The 26,442-nt window shown below is 36.6% G+C and overlaps 1 pseudogene; it reads left to right on the top strand.

Annotated features, from left to right (window-relative positions):
* Positions 1-1,190: 1,190 nt before the first annotated feature.
* Positions 1,191-26,442, top strand: part of LOC149171394 (BTB/POZ domain-containing protein At5g48800-like) — a 164,133-nt pseudogene continuing 138,881 nt past the window's right edge.

Raw genomic sequence — 26,442 nt, 5'->3', positions numbered from 1 at the left:
TAAATAAGGTTCATATTCATCTTGCAATTAGAATAATTTTCTTTAATTGAAAGTAAATTGCCTAGCATATATAGTGCATTTATACTTCACAAGTTAACGGAACCCCGGGTTTGACAATTAATGACAAGTAATTTAACTAATTAGGCTGATAGGCCTTCCTATGCATCAACAATCGTCAACACTTTTATTTTGCACCGTTCAATCATGGGAGACAATTTCAACTGTTGATTTGAAATGTGACTACTTTTTTCCAAATATCAGTTGAGTTTCCTTCTTTTCACCCTCGTTGGCATGGCAAGATATTTTCAGTTCTTTTTCCTATTTACTGCTTTTTCCCATTCTTTGTCACCCTTGGCCTTAGAGTTAATCGTTTGTTTATTATTCCCATTGTTATTGCTATGCAGGTTGGCACCTCCGTCTGGCCTGCTCCGTAATCTTCGTCAAATTCGTGGAACGCTGCCTCCTCACCCCAACCTCTAACACCAATCCCGTATACACCCAAATCTTCCAATTCAAGAACAAACGCGGAATCGAACTCGGGACTCGCTGCGGCGTCGCTGGAATGGGCCTGGCCCTGCTCGGCCTTGACATGGTCTTGACCGACATCGCCCCCATTCTACCTGCCCTCAAACGCAACGTGAAGAAAAACACGGCGGCGACCTCCCTCGCCTCGGTCGGAAAACCGGGATCCGGCGTTGGAAGAGTGAAGATTTCTCAGCTCTATTGGAACAACAAGAAGCAGATTCAGGTACTGAAGCCTCCATTTGATTTCATTGTTGTCACGGATGTTGTTTATTTGGAGAATACTGTGGAGCCTTTGATTTCCACCATGAATGCCCTTTCTGAAGCGAATACTGTAATTCTATTAGGTTATCAATTCTATTAGGTTATCAGATACGATCTACAGAATCCCATCAGCCTTTTTGGCAGATTTGTCCTAATTATTTCACTGTGGAGAAAGTACCCATGAGGCTTTGCATCCAGAGTATGCGTATGAAGAAACTGATGTGTATATTCTCAGGAAAAAAATGTCATAATTGTGGGTAAAACAAGGTTTTAATATTTAATTTCACTGTTATTTTTCCCATTTTTCCAATTTGCTGATGACCGAGCCTTTCTTTGCCATGCCAACACTGATTTAAAAACAAATAGCCTTCAAGTTCAAAATAGGATAACCATCAGTATCTTGGATGTCATGGATCAGATGGTTGTTTCTTAGAACAGTATATTTTGGATATGGCCATGCACATCATATTCTATCTTGCATCCAGATTGAAAGATCTGCAAAAGATGTGTATGGTTTGTAAATTTCACTATTTAATGATACAAAGACGTGCTTTTCTTTCTGAGATGCGATGAATGCCGTGAAACTGAAAATGAGACATAATCTGGTATCCACAGGTACAAAGCTACTGGTTTTCCAACCAGTGTTACAATTCACATCTTAGGTTGCAGTTTTGAGCTTCATAAGGTATACAAACCAGTCCTGGTCTCCTTAAATTCTGAAGGATTTTTCTAATCTCAGTACCAATGCATGCAAATACTTGTGTTTTTTTGTGCTGGCAGTTCCCTCTGGTGTCCAGAAGCGGGTATTTCAAAAGGGAGCTCATGGATGCCAAAGAGATTTATTTGAACCCTCCTGGCGGGGCTAGGATTTTTGAGCTAATAGCAGCTTATTGCTACGGCTCTACCATCCTCATGGGACAGTCCACCGTTGCTGCCATACGATGTGCTTCAGAGTTCTTTGAAATGACGGAGGAGCAATACAGAGGGAATCTCTACAGAAGAAGTCAACTGTATTTCCAGGACGTTATACTAAAAAACTGGGACGATACCATTGAAGCTCTCCGGAGCTGCGAGGAGCTTCATCCCATAGTCCGGGAGCTAGAAATCGTTAGCGCCTGTGTTGAGGCGCTGGCGTTGTTGGCCTGCTCTGAAATCATGAACGAGAAGCAGGGGTCCACATCGATTCCTTTGACACCCATGGAGCTTGGGTTTGATGGGGGTCATCACATGGAGAATTATGAGAAAGACTGGTTGATCGAAGACCTGTTAACGCTCCCAATCGATTACTTTCGCCAAATAATGGAGTCCATCAGGAGGCAGGGGAATTATGAGGGATTCATCAGCCGAGCTCTGGTTCTGTACGTTGATAGCTGGGTTTATGACGTGATTAAACCCCACGGTCACATGAAGGGCAAGGACTCTAAAATGAAAAATGTACTAGAATCTATCATTAGGCTGCTTCCCGTGGAGAAAGAAGACACAGTGCCAGTTAGCTTTCTGTTTGGGCTACTTCGTTGTGCCTTTGCATGGAATGTGGGAAAAGGGTGCAGGTTCAGGCTCGAAATCAGAATTGCAGGCTAGCTCGATCAGGTTAGGCTCGCAGATTTTTTACTACCATTGATGAATAAAAATGACAATGGTGATGATAAGGAGACAGTTTATGATGGTTATAGAAGCAATTCTGAGACCCCATGTGAAGAAGAAATTTATGTTGTGGATAGTTCGCCCGAGGTGGACAGCATGCAACATATAGTTTCTCTGTTTATGTCTCTGCAAACGGATGTCGGGGATGATTCTGATTACAGTACCCTTTACAGTGAAGGGAATGCCAGTTCTCGCAGTTCCTTGAGCAGCAACCCCACTGTATGCAATGTTTCCAAAATTTGGGACGAATATCTTACAGAAATTACAGCCTGTCCATAGATTTCCCCAACTAAATTCTTGGATTTCATGGAAACTCTGCCATCCTTCAGTAGGCCTGCTCATGATCAGCTCTACAAAGCAATTCACACATACCTCAAGGTTGGCCTAATTAAACCTTTAGCTATTGCTCTTCTTTTAGTAAATATACATACCACATAGTTGATATTTTCATATTATGTTAAACAGTAGTAATGCAACTTGACATCACTGACTGTAGTAGTGCAGTAGAAGTGTGTGTTTTTGTGCCCTCTCCCTCGAATCATGCCTCCATTAAAGGAAGCATTTGCAGGTCCATCATTGTTCTGTCTCTATACAAGCCTGCACCTTCTTGCAGGCTGCCAGTCTGCTTCATGGCTATTCCAATGAGCCAACTAGAGGTATTAAAAACCCCTGCAGAGCAATTAAGCTGGGATTATGCCACTAAGAGGGTTTTAAGATCTACACAGATGAAGAACTTGATGATAGAGTATGCTATGCATGGCCATATCCAAAATCTATTGGTCTAAGCAACTATTCCACAGCATATTCAGAAGAAGGCCAGAAAAAGGGTCACTATCATCTCCTTAACTCGTCATCGTCTTTATTTTCTTGATTTTTCAGATGGCAATGATTGGTTTGCGCAGTCAAGACTGTGGAACATTGGCGCTTATATTTGCTACTTCTTTGCTTTTGAATGGGGATAATGCTCTGGCATTGCAGGGTTTTGTTTTTTGTGGTTCTGTTATAGCTCATGAATGGATGTGTTTATGGATTGAAATTTAAGGAAAATATGGGTTTACTGTAGCATATGAATGGGATGCATCCAAGCATTGAAATTTCAGAAGTTGGGTTTATTGTGCATATGAAATGGCATGTGTTCATGCTTTTGAAATTTTACTCAGAGAAAATAAAAGATGGATTTGGTATTGCATATGAATGAGATGTATTCTTCGTACATGCTTGGCCATCTATAGAGGTTTCTTGATTTTGGGTAATTAACTTAACCTCTTGATTTTGGGTAATTAACTTACTCTAAAATTAAATAAGACATGCAATGTGTTTCTGAAAAGTAATTGCACAATGATCCAGTGCTAGAAAACAAGGTTTTCCACAAACCAATTAACTCTTCTAGAAAAATTCAACAATTCCAATTTAATAATCCTATCGGCCTCTCTTTGTACCTTTTGGGACAATTGATAGTAATTAAATTACCCAACAATATGATATATGATATATTACAATCTTATATTTACTTGTTGATTTATTGTTTAAAAAAAAATGGAAGTTACAAAGTTAAATGTGAACATTTAATAAATGGAAAAGGAGTCTAACAAGACCCTACCTCCTTATATTTATATTTAATTAAAGTATATGTATCACTTTCCCTAAAATACTTTCTTATTTCCATAAAATTAATAAATAAAATTAATTCAAAGAAGTTCATTAAATAAACTAATTTCTTTTGGAATAAAGGCAAACATAATTATGAATGAAAGAGAAATAATTCTTTGCAGGGGTATGATATAACTTGAAAGATCATTATCATTCTTTTATTTCTCTATTCTGAGTTTTCCAAGACTAACTTTGTCTTGTTGATGGCAAAGGACACCTTGAAAGGTAGCAAAGAAAGATATTTTGGAATTCTTTGATTTTGTCCTTCAAGGTTGATTGTTTTGATTTAATTTTATGTTCATTCTATTGAGAAGTTCTAAGTTATTTTAGTGCTAATTAGTCTAATTTCTTGCATATTTAATGAAATTTAGCGATTACTTGAAGTGATCCAATGAAGACTTTTGTTATTGGATTCTTTGGGCAACTGGTTGCCATTATATGATTCTTTGACATATTGGCATCAAAAGTATTCCTCATCCTAACCCTCATAGGCATTTGTAAATATATTTTTTTGTTGTCTCAGATTGGCTTTTAATTATTAATGTTTTGAGTTATCAATGTTCTATTCATTTATTTATTTGAATGTAATTTCAATTTATTTATTCTTTTCATCATGATTTATTTGCACGAATATCTATTTGAAAACTAAAAAAATTATAGAATAGAAAAACGATTTCTATATAAAGATCAAGGTCTCAACTTTGTTGTAAATAATCAAGGCTATAAGCACAGGGCTACATTCTTGACTATATTGTCTAACCTAGCAATATTTGAAAGTGTTGCACAAGAAGTATTGGAACTTCTTGTCATGAATAAAATAGAGGATCTATCGATTAGAAATTACATAAGTCTCCCTATTTTAGAGGGCTAGGTGATAAAGAGATCCAAGATTGAAATAATATTTTAAAATGCCACACTTCTATTAATTTTGGCAGCTAGTAGAAATTCCCTACCTACATTTGTCTTCGAAATATTATTTCAAGAAGAATTTCTCTATGGTCACCAAGTTGGCTACAATTGGCTAAAAAAATAATAATAATAATTTGAAAGCTATATAGGTCGGCTTCAAATAGGTTCATGTCAGCGTCCTCCAAGGGTCGTGACCCTTTGTTAATATCAACAACTATATATACCCCATTGGGTTGATCTCTAAAGTGAAATTCAAATGGGATTTTTTATCTGATATTTTTTGGTGGGTTTGAGGTTTTGATGGTTTCTCTTTGATTTGAGTTGTGATCTGTATGGAGCGGCTATATATATTTGAGGTGAGATCTATGGTGGGAGGATTACGCATATATATATCTACATGACTCTCTTCTCATTCTAGTTTCACTGCAATTTCATATGGATTCTAGCATGGTTAAAGTTTCTAGTATGGTTATGGAGCTCTCTCTCTGGACTCTCACATCACTATATTGCTTCAAGATTTTGATCTTGTATCTATGCATTATGTATGATCTCACCATTGGCTCTCTGTGATTTGTATGGCATATTGATACACAATTATATGACATCTCTATGTTTGGTTGTGATACACAATAAAACGTAGGGCTCCTATGTGGCATCGATATACAGATCCTCTACATTATGAACTCACGGGTCTCGATTGTTTCATGGTATGGGAATCAATCTATACAGATCTTTTGCATCTCATATATGGTATCGTTGTATTACATATTGGCACCCTTTGCGCTACATTACAATATTATCTATGGTCTCACTATAATGCATTATTATGTATGGTCTCACTTCAATACAGTATGTGCATGGTTTCATAGTAGTATGATGTATGCATGGCCCGGTTGGCACGAACTACATGGCGCAGTTGGATGGTCCTCATGGCCCAGTTGGCATGTCCCGCATGGCCTGGTTGGATGCCCGCATTGCCCGGTTGGCATGGCTCGCATGACCTGTATGGGATGGCTCACATGGCTTGGTTGGGATGGACCGCATGGCCCAGTGACACAGTTAGCATGGTCGAGTGGTATGGCTTGCATGTCCTAATGACACGGTTAGCATGGCCCAACGATATAGTTTACATCGCCTGGTGGTATGGCCCACATGTCTCAGTAACACGACTAGCATGGCCCGGTGGTATGGCTCTCCTACATTCAGATTTTCATTCTTCAAGGTAAGGTTGAGTGACTTGGTTTCTAGAATCTACAATATGGATTTTTGTTGGTCAAAGTCTACCCAGCTCGCACGTGTGAACCTCCAGCTAGAAATCAAGGGGGAAAAGTAGCACTTTTGACCAGCGAAGTTCAAACACGTTTTCTCATCAAATGAAAACGAATTTTGAAGAACGAAAACATGGGTTATTTTCAACAGTTTCCTCAAATTCATTACCCTTTGAGATATTTTCCAGGTTTTATGGAGCACTATTTTCCAGATTGCATGATCAAACAGTATGCAAATGTGTCAATTAATGCCCAATCAAGCAAATAAAGGTTAGAATAGATTGTGGTTCAGTAAATTCATGGCAATGAGGTGTCCTTTTAGTTCTGATTCTTAGCCATAAGGATCTCAATGTAGTTGTAATTTAAAAACTATAAAAATGCTCTAGCTACAAGCAAATGACATTCAATGTATTAAGATAAAATTGTTGTTATCATTCTTGGAGGAAGACTCTATTTCAGAGAATACAAACACTTTGTTTCATGGCGCAATTTTGAAGTGTTGATGATTTAATCCAATGATCTAAAAAATCCAACTTCCTCACACTCAACAAGAGGACCCCCTACAAAGTTGTGAGACAGTGTATTTGTTCTTTTTTATTTCATTCTTTTCATTATGCATTCATTTTTATGTAGTTTCAAAATAGAAAAATGTTTTGATGCTCAGTTTCAAGCACAATTTAGTCATCAATATTTTTTTTGTAATAGAATTAGCGCTCAATATTTAATAAAATAAAAAACGCAAAAACATTTCCTTTGACTATTTTTTTTAGATTTGTTTTCGCTTTCATACTCTAGTTTTCATTTTGAATTCATATGATCAGTTGTGAATTAAGAAATGCACACTAGTAATTCTGTTAATTGTCATACTTTAGAATAGTTTTCAATTTCCAAGCTTCATAGCTTTAGATAAATTTCAAGTTCACAATTAGGATTCATTTCAAGTTTGAATAGATTAAGTTTCCTTCTAGTTTATTTTAATTTTATAGAGTAATTTTGTCTTTCAATTTCATAGAATAAAATTTTCATTCAAATTTCACTACAATAAGGGATTTCCATCGTTAGAAAATACTTTGAATTTCTTTCATTCTGAATAGTTTGCTTTGAAACCACTTCTTAGTTATGAATAGAGAAAATGATATTTGTATATGTTTAATTAGATCTAGTCTAGATTTCATTTCCATTTGCAATAGTTTAATATTCTTTTCCATGATCTTGTCATAAATAAGATTCATCTTCATCCTGCAATTAGAATAATTTCCTTTAATTGAAAGTAAATTTCCTAGCACATAAAATGCATGTATAGTTCACAAGTTCACGAAACCCCGGGTTTGACAATTAATGACAAGTAATTTAACTAACAATCAAATTACCCAACATTTTGCCGTTGTTGTTGGGGAAGTATACATAGGCATTAGCTTTCAATCAAATCTCATTATTACTTGCATCCACTTAATCTCATTTTAGTACATCCTAGAGGTAGATTCAAAAAAAAAAGACTTCAATCACCTACCACCCCCACTATATCACATGGTACAGTAAGAGCCACATCACCTTCCACATCATGAATTCATATTTTTGCAAGTAGAAGAAGAGGTGAAAGAGGAGGTAGAATAAATGGATGGAAATGATGAAGATGCTTTTGGATTTCCCATTCAATAAATTGATATCAAAGTTCATAAGAAGAAAATCCCTCCATCAACTTCAAAGGTTGAGATTTGAAGACCTGGAAAACTTTCTTTTCGAATTTAAAATACTTTGTAGACCTTATGGCTACTCATTACGCACTCAAAAATCGAATTTGTTTCCAATAACATTGAAGGATAAAGCTCTTATATGGTTAAAAAATTAGGAACAAATTCTATAAGGACATGGGATAATATGAAAATAATATTTCTAAGAAAATATAAATATTGTCGCATACACTATGACCTTAGAAATTAATTATTTAAGGTGAACCAAAAAGAGGATGAAAGCCTAGAATATTTATTGGCAAGATTTACTTATAATGCCAAAAGATATAAATTGCATGATTCAGGATTATACACATTAAAAACTCTACTACTAAAAGCTATAAGGAATGAATAGATTGATCTTCTTAACTTGATGGGAAAAGGAGATGTCTCTCAATTGTCATTTCAAGAGATTTGTGAATTGTGAAAGAACATATCAAGAGGAAAAGTAAAGTATGGAAGATCCCCTCAAGATCCAGTTATGGCAAGAGAAAGTCAGTTGGTATGAGGATTGGTAAGTCAAACTGAACTTAACAATTTGCTAGACATTCTTGGTAATTTAAATGAACAAATTGATATGATAAGAATGAAAAACAAGAAAAAAGTTGAGAATGTTTCTTCATTTATATTTTTCCCTAAATGTAGAAAGAAACATGTTTTGCATGAATGCCCACTTGATAACTTTAAAATTTGTGAAATATGTGCATGATCACATACTACTAAAGATTTCCCATCATTACCAGGGTTAAAGGCACTTTACCAAGGAGAAAACCAAACACCGAAACAATAACGTTATGTAGCTCCAAGAAGACCATGGCAGCCTCATCAACCTCGTATGATGCAAGATCTTAATTCACAATTTCAAGGCTATCCACAATAATCTCAAAGTAATTGGTAAACACCCTTGCCTTGGAAACCTTGTCCATCTCAATCCAAACCTCAAAACCTATCTTGGAAACAAGGTTGGTAAGGGCCTTACAGAGGAAATCCACCATATCGTCAACCTTTTCCTCACTATCCTCAATACCAATAGCAATGTTATCCATACCATTCACCTCCAAAAAAAAATCAGTTTCACCCTCAGTTGACCTCAATTCAACCTTTCCCATTACCAACCACCCAAAAGATCCATTCCCACTTAACTACCTACACAACCATTTCATATCCCCAATAATAAAACACCTCAATTCACTTACAATGTTGAGGTATTACAAAATGATTCTCCAACTGTCATTGAATAACAACAACTAGAAGAAGAAGATCCAGATAAGGTCCAAGAATCATGGATGTTTGTTGAAGAAGAGAAATTGTTGGAACCTGAGATTGAAAAGTTACTTGCATGCGTATCACCAGATTTTACCAATGGGGATCACATCTTTGAATACTTTCATGGCATGATAGCAGGAAGCCAAGGAAGACAATATTGCATTGAATCTTGGTTCAAGCTAGTCATCGGATTTCAGTACTCAACTATTCAGTATTTTCTAACATCATCTCAATCAAAGCAGTTGGTCTCTCATATACTGGTACATATCAAAGCTTATATTTCAAACCAGCATATGAGTTTATCTATCATCTTATTACACACATGGTTCCATTGGAAGTATTCTTATACTTGAATGAGATTTTATTTTTCAAGTAGAATAGGATTTTTTTTTTTAAAAAGGAAAAAAGAGTAAAGAGAAAAATAAGTCCTATTGTGAAAACCAATTTACTAGCACAGTTGGGCATGAGCTTTTCTTGAAAACCAAGCAACTCGCGAGGAAATTTCAGAATAGGTTATGTAATTTCATGATGGTTTCCACATTTTATTATGGTTCTTCAAATAATTTTTTATTCTATGCTCTAGCTGGCTGATGTGGGATTCCTAAAGGCCCACCTTCCAACGGATCTTGTCCCATCAACTTCAACACCTTATCTAGGACCAAGATCAGAGATTATTTGGAGTGCCTTGGAACTTGCATATATCAATGGAAATCCTCCTTGTTAATAACAATGGTAATATAATAATGTCTCTTAATTGTCAGATCTTGCAGGTGACTCGAATTCAACACATTCATTCGTCCCTGACAAGATGCACTTAGGTACCTTAGCACTCATTTACATTATCGATGAGTTGTCTCGCATTGATTAAAGATTTTCATCAGTGATAGGTAATCCAATGATTTCTTTCCATGCTCGACTTCAGCACATTCATTCGCATGGTAAGAATTGTACAATGAATTTTGGTTTTGATGAAGATTATATAGTTATATGGTTATATGGAATCAACAACAACTTGCAGCAATGTATTTTATTAGTTTCTTATAGCAACATGTTCATCTTTTTGTCATTCAATAGTAGCACGATGGCACCACTACAACTCTTCTTCATTTATTTCAAGCATATCAATAAAATTGGGTCTATTTAAGTCAACACGCATCATATTTCATGGTCTCTACTTTTGCTTACAACACATAATCCAAGTTAACAGTTCAAACTCAGAGAAAACAACTTTTAAAAGAAAAATAGAGATAGATGTAGAAATTTTCTACAACAACTACGGAAAGTTGCATTTTTTGCAGCTATTGTTGGAGCAACATGTTTTTTTGGCTGTATTAGTGCGTTCCAAGGCAATTTTGGCACAAATATTGCAAGAGATTGGAACTTTATATATATATCTATATCTATATATATATATATATATATATATATATATATATATATATATATATATATATATACATATATATATATTCTAACAATTGGGTTTTCTCAGAGTATGATAAATTGAGTAAGACGTGGGTAGAATTCCAAAAAAGAACAATTTTCCAAGACATTTCAGTGGGGTTCTTAAGGCATATTTTCATTTTTCACCATTGTGCACACATCAAGACAAAATTTAGTATTTTGTACAGTAGCACATTTTCTTCATCAAAATGAGATCATGAAGGTATGTGGCGGTAAAAAGGGAAAAAATAAATTGTTTCCCTTTTGAAGCACTCAAATTGGCCTTAAAATGAGTCTGTGACATATGTTTTTGTTGCAACATTTGGTAGTGTGAAGGGTGAAATAGGGCATAAATTGATTTGACCATATCTTGCAAACAGCCCATCCATGCATCTGTTGATCCTGAAATTTTTAGGGTAAATGTGTCATGGTAGGGTAAATAAATACATAAAATTTCAAGAAATTCCAATGTGTATTTTTCAAGAAATTGGTCGTCATAATCTACGGCCATTTCTCGTTTTTCTCGAGATATGTGCACCCATTGGATGAGATGTTTTGTGGGAAGATGTATAATATTAATAGTAACAACCTCAAAAAATTTCAGGGGAATCTGATTTACCATTAAAGATAAATTTGAAAAACAAGTTTGCTACAAGAAGGGGACAAATTTTGTGGAACAAGATCAAAGTGATGGTCAACACATCATGCAACAACAGAGTACTTGAGCCAAATTAATACCAAAACAACCATCATATCATGTTCTCTTCTCCACCAATTCCAAAAGGTAAAATTGAGGTAAAATCGCTCACCAAACTTTTTAATTTATTAAAAATTTAGAAAATTATGATAAGAAACCACTATAATTATAACATCCTTTCATTTTTCCACCATATATTTCATTTTGCAGACCACCTCATACTATCAACCATATTTTCCATCATTGACCTAGCTCTCATGCCAAATATATGTTTTGGACAATCTTTGAGATGTAGCTTGGAATTTTTTTTTCATGGGACATTGGTCCTTTCGAAACAAAAGATAAACCTTATCCTTGAGTACTAGACCTCATGAAGATGTCTTTTACCTTAAACATACAAGCTTATTTTGATTGAAATTAAGATGTCAAAAATGCCACTTGGGAAGCTTGGTCTCTAATATTTTTGCAGTTGTGAAATTAAAATCCTTTCATTTTATCCCTTTTTGCTATCTTGGTCTTTTCTTGGGAAAATTTGTTTCGTGACACCTCCATTCAAGTTGAAAAAGTTTTATGAATAAGAAATTTCAACTTGATAGATCATACTACTCATCATTAATAAGGACATCTTCATAGCTATGTTCCCAAGGTCATTGTTGAGGAAACTTTAAGGTGGAAATGAACATGTTTGTGTTCAAGATATATTTCAAAATTGTTGCCTATGTTACAGAGAATATGGCTATGAGATAATAGTAAAAATATAATACAAGCATGCAATTGTCAAAGTACAACAGTCCCTTGATTCGTTTGAATAAAAGAAAAGATTTAGAAAGGTAAGATGTCTATCGTTTGCGTAGAATTTGAGGGGACATGACAAAAAGGCAAAATAGGTAATTAAACATGAAGAGCATGTGGATGAAAAGCACGTTGAAGAAGCCCTTCAAGAAGAAAGTAATCAAGCAATAACTCTTGAGGACAAAGTCTTGATCAGCCCAGTATTTTGAAGAATTAAAATATGGAATGATGGATTTCTTTGTCATATTGTAAGTCATTTCATGGGATATTGCATCATTTGATGGAGTTGTGAATTATTTTCATATTTTTCATGAGAAGGTTAGAATGATGATTCTTACATTGAGGTTTGAAGATGAGGCATTGGAATGGTTTAAGGATCTTGGAAAACTTCATTAGTGGGATGCTCACTAAAAATATGTACCTTGATTCCAAGAATATATTTCATGACACATTCTCTTGTTGATTTTTCAAGGAAGAACTGAAGCATGTCTACTTCAGTAGCTAAGACTAATCTCATTACTTCAAATCAACCAATAATCAAGACATTATTCCTCTGGGAACAAACAATTGTTCAAAGAAATCTAGCTCATTTCCTAACAAAGAAGGATACATCTGGAGTAAATATGTTGATCATTTATGTTGGTTCCCTTCATTTCCATGAGGACATTCAAATATCTTAGTGTGGGGGACATGTTGGGCCACTGATTTGTCATCATTTCACCATTATTCATGGTCATCATTTTAACCATTTGTGCCCTTTTTTTCATCCGTTTCTTACCTCGTTTTCCCCAAGATCTCGTAAACACATCATAAATATTTACAATGCTCAAATTGGTTAATTTTCATACATTTTATTTTCTTTTAATGAATTAACTAAGATTATATTTGGTTTACTAATGATAGTTTGACCAGTTCAAGATTCTGTAGCTATATCCATGTTTAAGGTACTAGCACCACTCTAGAAGGAAGTAACACACTTGTACTTGGTTTCTAGAAGCTACAATATGTATTTGTGTTGGTCAAAATCTACCTAGCTCACATGTGTGAACCTCGAGCAAGAAATCAAAGGAAAAACACTGCAGTTTTGACCAGTCAACTTCAAACGCGTTTTCTGAGAAAATGAAACTGAATTTTGAAAAACTAAAATATGGGTTTTTTTAGCACGAGCCCAATTAGGTTCCCTATGATTTTTTTCCTCAAATTCGTTACCGTTTGGGAATTTTTTCAAGTTCTTTGGAGCCTTATTTTCTAGATTGCATGAGAAAACTATGCGCCAATTAATGTCCATTCAAGCAAACAGAGGTTGGAATGGATCGTGCTTAAGTAAATTCATGGCAATAAGGTTTCCTTTCAGTTCTAATTCTTAGACATGAGGATCTCAATGTAGTTGTAATTTAAAAACTATAAAAAAGCTTTAGCTACAAGCAAATGACAGTCAATGTATTAATATCATATTGTTTCTATCATTCTTGGAGGAAGGCTCTATTTTAAATAATACAAACACTTTGTTTCATGGCACAATTTTGAAGTGTTGATGATTTAATCTAGTGATCTAAAAATTCCTACTTCCTCACACTCAACAGGAGGGCCCCCTGCAGAGTTGTGAGACATTGTATTTGTTCTTTTGATTTTATTCTTTTCATTATGCATTCATTTTTATTTAGTTTCTAAAATAGACAGATGTTTTAATGCTCTGTTTCAAGCACAATTTACTCATCAATATTTTGTTTGTAATAGAATGAGTGCTCAATATTAAATTAGAAAAACCACAAAAACATTTATTTTGAATTATTTTTTTTTAGATTTGCTTTCGCTTTCATACTTCAGTTTCCATGTTGAATTCATATGATCAGTTTTGAATTAAGAAATGCACACTAGTAATTCTATTAATTGTCATACTTTAGAATAGTTTTCAATTTCCAAGCTTCATAGCTTTAGATCAGTTTCAATTTCACAATTAAGATTCCTTTCAAGTTGGAATAGATTAAGTTTCCTTCTAGTTTCTTTTTAATTTTATCAGGTGGCTTTGTCTTTCAATTTTATTGAATAAAATTGTCATTCAAAGTTCACTAGAATAAGAGATTTCCATTGTTAGAATAGAATTTGAAGTTCTTTCATTCATAATAGTTTGCTTTGAAACCACTTCTTAGTTTTGAGTAGAGAAAATAATATGTGTATATGCTTAATTAGATCTAGTCTAGATTTCATTTCCATTTGCATTAGTTCAATCTTCTTTTCCATGATCTTGTCATAAATAAGATTCATCTTCATCTTGCAATTAGAATAATTTCCTTTAATTGAAAGTGAATTTCCTAGCAGGAGAGATCTATTAGGGTTTCAAGGGTCTCAAGGTGAGGGTTTCTGCAGATTTTTTTTCACTTATATTTCCTTCTTGCATCCAGAAACTACAAGTTGGTGGTTAATCTAGTGACTCTGGGGATTGGACACATGTCTAGGGGCCCTTGAGGGGGGGTTGCCCCCTCCTTCAAAAATGTGGTAATAGGATCCTTCCATCCGAAGCCTAGAGAAGCGGGTAGTAGCTCGTATCAATGAGGCAAACAACATGATTCACTGGTTTTGGGTGCCCAGTGACAGTCCCACAAGAAGGGTCATTGTCTACCAAAAACAACAACGAATCCCCGAGTAGTAATCCCCAACAACTGCTTGGATAAATATAGGCAATTTATGCAATATCATGCAATCATTTGCAAGTTTATGGGTATTTGACCCAAGGAATAGGATCTCATTCATTGGATCCAGCAAAAATGGCAGCGGAAAGCTCAAATTAAACTACAACTGAGAGCAAAAATATTTTTCACACTTATATTTACGGATCTAGAGGAAAGAAATAGGGTTTTTGATAATGGGCCCTATTTTATGAATAAAGCAGGTTTTTTTATGAGACATTGGGAACCCTACTATAATTTAGACAAGGAGCAATTTCTAGAAGCTCCCATATGGGTCAGATTGTACTCGATTCCAGAGGATTTCTGGGATGCAAATATTCTGGAATCAATAGGTAACTATATTGGGGATTTTGTTCAAATCTTAAAAATTATGAAACGTAAATGACATTCTCTATATGCTTGAATCTACGTGTACATGAACATCTCAAAACCATTTCTAGAATCAATGGAAATTGAGTACCACGATGAAGTATGGACTCATCCATTAGACTATGAGCATGTTCCCTTTAAATGTCGTTTATGTCATGAATATGGGCACCTATTCCAGGGTTTCCCGCAAAAACCCAAGGAAGATCCTCCTCCATTGTTGAATACCGCCATGGCTGGTTTTTAGCAGGTATAGAACAGGCAGAACCGAGGAAAAAAGGGTCCATCCGGACGCACGTCGTCGGCCCCACCAACGACATCGCAAACCTTGAGTGAGAACTACTTTGCGGATTTGGAAAGACAGCGAACCAGGAAATAGAACGACCGAGAAATTGTGGTCCAAACGCGACCAATAATGGATAAGGAAATCACATCAAAAAAACCTAAGGAAAAGTGAGCCAGTAAGCATAAATCACCCAAATTTGAGTCATCGGAGAAGGAACTCCAAAGAATTTTATCTCAAGTGCAACAAGCCCTAGGACAGGAAGATCGGTGGGAACACCTGAATTCAAATGAGAGAGTTATGGTAGCTTTCTTAAGCAGTTGGGCGAAAGACGGTGCAAAAGATGTTCCCCAGGAGAAACTGGAACAATTCCACAGGACATACAAGGAATGGGAACAATGTCATCAACCCAAGGATTTCTCCCCCCAAATAGGTCTAGCCATTAAAGATGATGTATTAGCCCTCATTCACACAGAGAATAGCTCGGGATCAGACAAACTGAAAAAGGGGTGAAAATCAACTCGTGATGTGACCAGGGAAGCAAGGGTAGTCCTCATAAACTTCGGCCAAGCTAATGTGCTCACAGAGTATTTTCATTGCTCCCCCCCCAATCACCCATGAAAATAGTCTCTTGGAATATATTGGGCCTCAACTCTAAAGGTAAAGTGAGGTACCTAAAGGAGAGAATTAAACAAGAGAAACCAAATATTTTGGTATTACAAGAGACTAAAGTATCCCAAGACAAATTGAAGCAAATCACAGATAGATGTTGGCCACAGGTAGAATTCATGGCGCTAGACGTGAAAGGAAGTGTAGGGGGGATAGAAATCATCTAGGATCCAAGAACTCTATTGTTTAGTTCTTGGGTTGCTCACCCCAATATTTAGACAATAAAATTTGAATGCATAGGTTCTTCAGCAGCTATATGGCTCTTTGTTCTTCTTTACTCAAGTTGAAGGATGTAAAAAAGACAATTAAACTCCCAAAAGCAACTTGAGTAAAGAAGAACAAAGAGCCTTCAAATTCGTGTGGAACAATGATAAAATTGTGGTTCTTAAGGCAGATAAGGGAGGAGCAGTGGTGATCATGGATAAAGAAGAATATATATGCAAAATGAATGAACACCTAAAATGTGGCAGTTATAAGAAGCTATATGGCTATCAGGGGTTTATGGTCCATCCACACTGGGTGAAAAATAGGGCTTCCTAAGGGATCATTCTCGAAGGAAGGACGAAAAATTTAGTGGATTAGGAAGGGAAAATTCTTACAGATTTGGAGAAAAGACGCAAATAAGAGGAAATCTTATGGAAACAGAAACCGAGAATCTAATGGCTATGTGAAGGGGAAAGAAATACCAATTTCTTTCATAGAAATATGATGAAGCACTGAAAAGACAATCACATTTTCTCATTAAATGTTTTGCAAGGCAAATGATTTTTCTCCATGAAGAAATCACAAAGGAACTAATATCTCATTTCCATAATCTCCTGTTGCAGCTGGTGGGAGACACAAGTGTTGTCATTCAAAAGGTAAAACACTTCATCCCAAAATTGATCACTGAGGAACAAAATGAAGCGTCAATGAGGAATATCTCCTTTTTAGAGTTCGAATAAGTAGTTAAAGCTTTTCCCTTAAACAAATATGTGGGCCCAGATGGATTCACTGCGGAATTCTTCAAGGTTGGGTGGCAGTTCCTTGGTTGGTCAAGAAATCCATGCATTAGTAGAGGAATCCAGAAGAATTCAGACGATTTGGTCTGGTCTTAATGCTACCCTCCTCACCCTTATCCCCAAAAAGGGTGTTGCAGTGGAGCCAAGTGATTTCAGGCCAATTGCTCTATGTAATGTGATATACAAGATTATATCAAGAGTAATGGTCCTCATAATGATGCCTCTCATGAATTATATTATTGGATCAGAACAATCTAGCTTTGTAGAAGGAAGGCAAATAATGGATGGGATCATAACAACTCATGAGGTAGTACACTCTTTAAAGACATCCAAACTGCCAGGTATGCTCATCAAACTTGATTTGTCCAAAGCTTGTGATCGTCTTAGTTGGGAATATCTCATAAGTATTTTGGATGCTTTTGGATTCTTGCAATCCTGGATAAAGTGGATTAATTCCCTTATTAAAACGCCCTTGTATTCAATATTGGTCAATGGATCTCCATCTCAAACATTTAAATAATCTAGGGGCCTTAGGCAAGGGGTCCTAATTCTCCCTTTCTCATTATTATTGCATCAGAAGGGTTTAGCATATACTTAAGGACAACCATGGAATGAGGTCTCCTACAAGGGTTACAGTTAGCTTCACAAGCTACACCAATTACCAATCAACAATTTGTAGATGACAATATGTTGCTTGGCAAGCCCACTCTTCAAGAAGCCAAGCAGTTGGGTCTTAATTTAGAGGATTTTCAGAAGGCATCAGGAACTCTAGTTAATGGGGATAAATCTGATATCTTCTTCTTTAAACACAACCCCAGGGTCCAAAGGCATCTAGCCTAGACGTTTGGTTTTCACATAGGTACTCTTCCAAGTACTCACTTGGGGGTTCCGCTTGTTACCAACTCTCTTAGGGTGTCCTGTTGGAAGGATCTGTTGGCATTAGAGGAATTTTGAGGTCTAAAATGGGCCTCCTAAGGAAATTATAAAATAATAAAATAAGATTAGATTACATCATCAAATTTGAGAGGGAAAAAAAGAAAAACTATTTTTTCAACTCGTATTTTTAACTTATCTCCCTATGGGTTTACTCAAATTTCGAGCACAAACACTCGTTGGATGCAAAATTTGATTCCTCGTCCAAGGAGTACCAATGTTTCATACTTTTGATGCACCCTACTACACAAAAATTGATAAATACATGAAAAACGTGATTGCAATCACGTTTTTTCTATATTTCTCATTTTTTGTGTAGCAGAGACTATTAAAAGTATGCAACATGGGTGCTCCTTAGATGAGGAATTAATTTTGCATCCAACGAGTATTCTCACTCGAAATTTGAGTAAAACCTTAGGGACATAAGTTGAAAAAGTAGTTTTATTATTTTATTATTGTTTAATATTTTTACTTTTTCACTCCAAAAATGGTGAATCATCCCCCATGGTCGACATCATCATCTTGAATCCTATTGGTTCCTATAAAGTTTATTTTTTTTGTACATTTTTCTTAGGAGACCCATTTTAGACCTCAAAATTCCCCTAATGATCATCTGGATAGGAAATTGTCCAACTAGACTTTCAGAATTCTAAACTGGGATGGCAAATTAACTGTACTCAAATCTGTATTGCAAGCCCTGCCAATTTATCAGCGGCCGACTTTACAACCCCGAAAGGTGTGTATAAAGAGATTGTCTCCAGATAAAAAAAAAATATGGCTAGGAGTGCACATTGAGAAGAATTGGTCCTTGGTGGTGTGGGAAAAAATATGCAAGCCCAAACTCAGTGGGGTACTAGGCCTATGTGATCCCAAGCTGCTAAATAAGGTCTTGGGGGATAAATTATGGTGGATATGGTTGCAAGGTGGTCCAGAAATTAGGAATAATATATGGACCCACAAATATAGCAACAACGAAGGCTTGGACTTGTTATTAAAATGACAACAATTTCCTTCGGGCTCATTTATATGGAATATGGAAAAGGGTAACAAGGAACTCATTCAAGACCATAGATTTTGGGATATTAGGAACAGGAAAACAATACATTTCTGTGAGAATTCTTGGCTACAATATCCAAGGCTAAGTAATCAGAAGGACCTCAAAGACATCTAAACTTTCACAACACAAGTGGGGGCAAAGAAAGATGCAGACTTCTGGAAAGGGGCTAACCAATAGAATAAATGGTGGATCTAGAAAGCTCAAGATGACTAGTCGTAGCATAACAATTCCTTGCCTTGGAATAGACTATCAAACATTCTTCAGGAACACAATATTCTAAAGTGTCAAGACCCAGATAAACTCGAATGGGGCCATATTCCACGCGACTCATTCTCAGTCAAGGAGGTTTTCTCCATTGCGGTGACCTCAACGAAGGACCCCCAAGATCCCTTGTGGAAGAGAGTGTGGTAATCCAGATTATGGCCAAAAGTCTCATTCTTTTTATGGCTCATTAGACATGGGAGGTTATTAAATTGGGACAATATATGGAAAAAAGGCTTTCTAAGTCCATCTAGATGCCCTACGACAACCATAAGGAATCCTTGAAACACCTTTTAAATAAATGTGAGGTTATATAAAATCTTTGGCATAAGGTGGACCTACTATTTGGCCACATTGATAGATCCCCTAATAGTATCGGAGAATCTTTTGAGCTGTGGAGAAGGCGTTTGTTTAAATATCCTATTGTAAACAGGGCTTGAATTCTTTCTCAAGGATTTGTAATATGGAATGTCCGAAAAGCTAGAAACTGTGTGGTGTTCCAAGATATAGTAGTGAAAGGGGCCCAGATCTGGGAGGTAGTGAAGTGTAACATAAAGGAAACTATTTTAGTTGAACGTTGGTCTGAGGAGGACTGGAAGGCGGAGGGTCATGACATGCAAATCCTGGTGGTGTTAGGTATTTGTGTGGACCTGGATTTCCCTGCTCCTCCTCACCCCCCCACCTCCTCGGAAGGTCCTCATCTACTAGCTTTAGCCTTCCCCCATCTGGCTTTTTTTAAGTGAATTTTGTTGGAGCATCTAAAGGAAACCCAGTCTGGGCAGGATTTGGAGGTCTCATCCATAATGACCAGAGTAGGGTAGTCAAAGTTTTTTCTTATTCATGCGGAGTTACTACAAACAATGTTGTGGAGTTCCTAGCCTTTGAAAAGGGCCTTGAAGTGGCAGTTGAATTGGGATTGGCCAAGATTTACATCACAGGGGACTCACAAATTGTAGTCTCCCTGGTACAGAAACTCATCAATGGGACACCCCATGAAAAAATCTCCTCAAGTTGGAGGCTAAATCTCCTGGTGGAAAGAATTCATGCTAAACTCCCATCCTTTGATTACATCATAACGGAACATACGAGATGAGAGGGTAATCAAGAAATTGACAATCTAGCCAACTAGGGATGTGTCCACCAAAATCAGGACTTACCCTAGGATTGGCCATTGGATTTGCAACTTTACCAACAGAATCACTTTTCCCACAGCATAGATCATGATTTGAGAACCCTAATGGGGATGTGTGCCCAAGAGGACAATTGGATAGTCGATCTCTCCCGCTTGGAGACATGACTCGAGGCTTAATTCAAGGTGGTGGGAGGGCAGGTGAGTTCTCCCCCTCCCCCCCCATATTGTTTCATTTACTTTGCAAGTGTGTGATAATAAAACCCCTATGGGATGTTGGCAATACAACGAGATGGGTTTAAAGACTTGGGAAGATTCCTAGCCATAGCATTTAGTGATTAAGTCATTCTGGAGAACAAGCATTGTGACTCTTATTGTATACCAATGGGGGTCTCGAAACAAAGTTGGTGCATGATGGCTACAATGCAGACAGGAAAATGGGAGACTCCAGTGGTTTGGGCGAACCTGGACTCCAAGATAGTAGGGTTCTTTTGGTCAGTCTACTCATCTTGGATTTTTTTGTTCATGGTGCGTTCAGCCATTTGGATTCCCTATAAATTGTTCTTTGAACAAGATCTGGGTGATGTGGGCGTCGAATCAAATTTCTCAAGGTACAACGTTGTTATGGTGGACTTGTTGAAAATGCAACAAGATGATGGAGCTTAGTGAAAAGAAGTCACCTTCACTAAGTGGGCCCGTAGGCTATTTTTGGCGCAAAGTATATTTTTAGACTATGTCTATTTTTAGACATATGGATCATGGTCTATGAGTTGCAGGATGATATTTATGGATGATTGGTCATGTTGGTAAAAATAATTGGACCTCTATTTTTAGACATATGGGCGGAGTCTATTTTCAGACTGCCAGTCAAAAAATAGAACAGTCGAATATTATTAGCTCTTAATAATATTTGTACTGTAAACATTATATTATCCTCTTGCAGCACTTCAGTTCGAGCTACGGATGTGGCACATGCAACTGCCAGAAGGAAATACACTTTTCCTATGGGTTATTTGAGCTATTGCATGATGGACTTCAGTTAGAACTCAAGTGATTGAGTTTGGTGGAGTTGATTGAGGAGTTGATGGAGTTGTGTTCAGTTTGACTTAGTTGAACTAGTTGTATTTAGTCTAACTGCCAAATACACTAGTGATGAGTGATGCGAATTAATTATTAATTAATTCACTAATTATTAACTCATAAATAAACTAAAGAATACATCAGTTAACTCAGTGCATGGACAGTTCAGTGGAGACAAGTGTTAGAGGTGTGTGAAAGGGTGAGACTACTATCAGTTGTGACTATAGTTGTGCATGAGATTTGCACAATCATTGATTGAGATTTCCAATGAGGATTGCACAGTACAAGCCAAGGGAATTTGAACTTGGATCTGATCTATTCTTAACTTGGATTGCGTAGTAGAGGCAGGAAAACAGTGGAGGAGATTTGAACCCGTGACTTGTTCAGATCTGAGCTAGTTTGTGTGTAGCATGTGGAGATAGTACTGAGTACTTGTGAGGAGTATTGTACTATGTATTGTTACATGTTCTCTATCATTATAATATACAGATAGTTTGGGGTTTTCAGCTGTATGCTTTCCCCATTACATACTGTGTTGATATGTGTGATTGATGTTTCAATGTGCGCATGCGATTGTTTTTTTAATTCCGCAAATTGATGATCAATGGTAGACAAGGTTATGTATTATGCATGCATTCTGCAAATAATGTATAATCAGGATAATCTCTATGAATAAGTATTATATTATTCAAATTTCTACAGGACTGTGCATGGGGTTCTTTGGGGTTATTATTAGTTTTTAGGTTCAATATTCTCCTTTTTTTCCTGGGATTTTCCATGTTCAGTGTTCTAGAGAATTGTTTCTCCTTCGCTTAAATTTTTGGTTCAAGAGGAAACTGTGTTACTTTTTTGGGTGCCTTACGAACTCGGGAATGTTGTGGGGCTATTCTTCTTGGTCACAGTAAAGGAAAGGCCCCCTCAGGCACGTCAGCGCTCCAAGTTGGCTTGGGGACTTTGGCAATGGGGGAACTACTGGTTGTGGTGGAAGTTGTTGAGGATGTGTGTTTGGTGTGCAGCTACATAGTGGACAGAAAGGAGCTTGTGGAATGAAGTTTGTTTAGGGCTGGTAAATCTTGGGTTTGGGAGAGTGGTAGTTCTAGAAAGGGAACCTCCTTGTTATTTCTTATAGTGTGGATATAGGTCACCTAGTCGAAGGGTCGATGGACTCCTTAAGAGGTTCGAAGTGGTTCGGGGCGGCCGGAAAATAATTGATTGTGTTCATGTAAGGTGATTCTCTTGTGGTTTTGGTGAGGCTAGAGCTAATATGAAGTCAGATCCATGATCTTATTGTTTGTTCAAATCCTCCCCTACTCTACCTGGCTGCGAGGGGAGAATTTGGCATGGGGTCGTGAAGGTTGGTTATGGTCATGGAGGAGGTAGGCATACTCGCGGGGGACATGGTCGTGGAGGAGGTAAACATACTCACGAGGGACATGGTCGTGGCGGTGGAGCGATCTGATGTAGCAACAGGGATGGAAGTAGGAGCCTTGTTTGGCATGGACATGGTCGTGGGGGTCCTCCTCGCTATGCAGCCAATTCTAGGATATCAATGAAATCTGTTCAGGCAACGTTGGGGGTTGAGGATAAGACTCGTCAGGAAGAACATGAGATTGTTATGGCAACACTCCAGCAATTGCAATACTTCGAATGCCACCTTCATGAGGGTGTGGTTGTGGTTTGCCATGGCCAAAGTCTGCTATTGGAGAAGATGGACAAATTGGAAGCATGGTTGACTCATCTGGAGCAGCATGTAGACTGCTCGTATTATCCTCCTTCCACCAGGGACAGGGCCTGACAATCTGGCGTCCATCACTTTCGATGACTAGCCATGGTGACTGGGGTGCTATGTATTTTGCAGGTTTTTTGGTGTCTTTGGCCTTATCAGATTTGGGCGGCAGTCCTTAGTTTATTTTGGAAGTTTCGTGATGGTCAGTTATCGATGGTCAACAAACCCGATCAGGGTGAAACCACTAGTTTTTTGATACTATATGTAAAATATTTTGGAAATTCATAGAAAGTCTGATTCACAAAAAAAAAAAATCAAAAAAAAAAATAAATAAATAAAAAAAAATAAAAAAAATCCTATCACAAATAGTGTATGTATACTTCACAAGAACCCCGAGTTTGACAACTAATGACAAGTAATTTAACTAAAAAATAAATTACCCAACAATGTGATATATAATATGCTACAGTCTTATATTTTCTTGTTGATTTATTGTTTATAAAAAATGGGAGCTATAAGGTGGAATGGGAACATTTAATAAATGGAAAAAGTGTCTTGCGGGACGCTACCTGCTTATATTTATATTTAATGAAAGTATATTTATCACTTTCCCTAAAATACTTTCTTAAATTTTCCATAAAATTAATAAATAAAATCAATTTAAAGAAGTTGAATTAATAAACTAATTTATTTTGGAATAAAGGTCAACATAATTATGAATGAAAGAGAAATAATTCTTTGCACCGGTACACTATGACTTGAAAGATCATTATTATTATTTTATTTCTCCATTTTGAGCTTTCCAACACTGAGTATGTCTTGTTGATTGCAAGGGACACCTTGAAAGGTAGCAAAGAAAGATAGCTTAGCATTGTTTGATTTTGTCCTTCAAGGTTGATTGTTTTGATTTAATTCTATGTTCATTCTATTCAGAAGTTATAAGTTATTTTAGTGCTAATTAGTCTGATTTAATGCATATTTAATGAAATTTAGTGATTACTTGAAGTGATCCAATGAAGACTTTTGTTATTGCATTCTTTGGGCACTCGGTTGCCATTATATGATTCTTTGACATATTGGCATCAAAAGTAGTCCTCATCATGGCCCTTGTAGGAGTTTGTAAAGATTTATGTTGTTATCCCACGTTGGCTTTTAATTATTAATGCTTTGAGTTATCAGTGTTCTATTCATTTATTTATTTGAATGCAATTTCAATTTCTTTATTTTTCATCATGATTTATTTGCTCGAATATCTATTTGAAAACTAAAAAAATTATAGAATATAAAAATGGTTTCTATATAAATATCAATGTCTCAACTTGGTTGTAAAGTATCAAGGCTATAAGCACAACACTACATTCTCGACTATCTTGTCTAGCCTAGCAAGAATTGAAAGTGTTGCACAAGAAATATTGGAACTTCTTGTCGTGAATAAGATAGAGGATCTATCGATTAGAGATTACATAAGTCTCCCTATTTTAGAAAGCTAGGTGATAAAAAGATCTATGATTGAAATAATATTTTAAATTGCCACACTTTTGTTAATTTTGGCAGCTAGTTTAAATTCCCTACCTACATTTGTCTTTGTAATGTTATTTCAAGAAGAATTTCTCTATAGTCACCAAGTTGGCTTCATTGATTAAAAAAATAATGATAATAATTTGAAAACTATATAGGTCAACTTCAAATAGGTTCATGTCATCTTCCTCCAAGGGTCATGACCCTTCGTCAATATCAACAACTATATAAATCCCATTGGGTTGATCTCATAAGTGCAATTCGAATGGGATTTTTTATCTGAAATTTTTTGGTGGGTTTGAGGTTTTGATGGTTTCTCTATGATTTGAGTTGTGATATATATGGTGCAGATATATCTCTATGAGGTGAGATCTATGGTCGGAGGATTATGCATCTCTATAGCTACAGGACTCTTATCTCACTCTAGTCCCACTGTAATTTCATATGGTTTCTAGCGTGGTTAAAGTCTCTAGTATGGTTACGGAGATCTCACTCTCGACTCTCGCATCACTATATTGCTTCAGGATTTTGATCTTGTATTTTTGCATTATGTATGATCTCATCATTGGCTCTTTGTGATTCGTATGGCATCTTGATACACATTTCCATGACATCTCTGTGTTTGGTTGTGATACACAATCAGATGTAGGGCTCCTCTATGGCAACGACATACAAATCCTTTTCATTATGAACTCATGTGTCTCAATTGCTTTATGGTATGGGAATCAATCTATATGGCTCTTTTGCGTCTCATAACTGGTATCTTTGTATTACATATTAACACCCTCTACACTACAGTTCAATTTTATCTATGGTCTTTCTATAGTCATTGTTATGTATGGTCTTGCTTCAATACAATATGTGCATGGTCTCATAGAAGTATGATATATGCATGACCCAATTGGAACGACCTGCATGGACCAGTTGGATGGCCTACATGACCTGGTTGGCATGTCCCACATGGCCCGCTTGGATGGCCCGCTTGGCATGGCTCACATGGCCTATATGGGATAGTTTGGATGGCCCATATGGCCGAGTGACACAGTTGGCATGGCCCAGTGGTATGGATCACATGGATTAGTGACACAGTTAGCATGGCCCAGACAAAATTAGCATGGACCAATGGTATGCCCTGCATTTCTCAGTGACACGGTTAGCATGGCCTAGTGACACGGTTAGCATGGCCTAGTGACACGATTAGCATGGCCCTGTGGTATGGCTCTCCAACATTCTTATTTGAATTCTTCAAGTTAAGGTTGAGTGACGGTATTTGAATAAGGTTATATAATAGCTTATGAAATAGTGATATGGTAGAAAGCTACATGCACTCATTTGGTTATTGAATGTCAGTTCACAAACATAGTTATGAATTGACTTGGATTGGCCCTAGGAGGCCAAATATGTCTTATGTTTGATGTGTCTCATTATGGATGTACTTGGTATCTTACATGAACAATTGATGAATATCTAATATAAGAAGAATAATTGAATCTTGGGTTTTCCCCCTTGTGGGGTTTTTCCCTGGTCTCTGACCAATCCTTGTGTCT

This window comes from Pinus tabuliformis, chromosome 4_2 (assembly GCF_031772625.1).
Source record: "Pinus tabuliformis cultivar Carrire ecotype Pingquan chromosome 4_2, CPIR1, whole genome shotgun sequence".
Taxonomy (NCBI): domain Eukaryota; kingdom Viridiplantae; phylum Streptophyta; class Pinopsida; order Pinales; family Pinaceae; genus Pinus; species Pinus tabuliformis.
The sequence above is the reverse complement of the archived record's forward strand: the minus strand, read 5'-3'. Positions and strand labels throughout refer to the sequence as shown.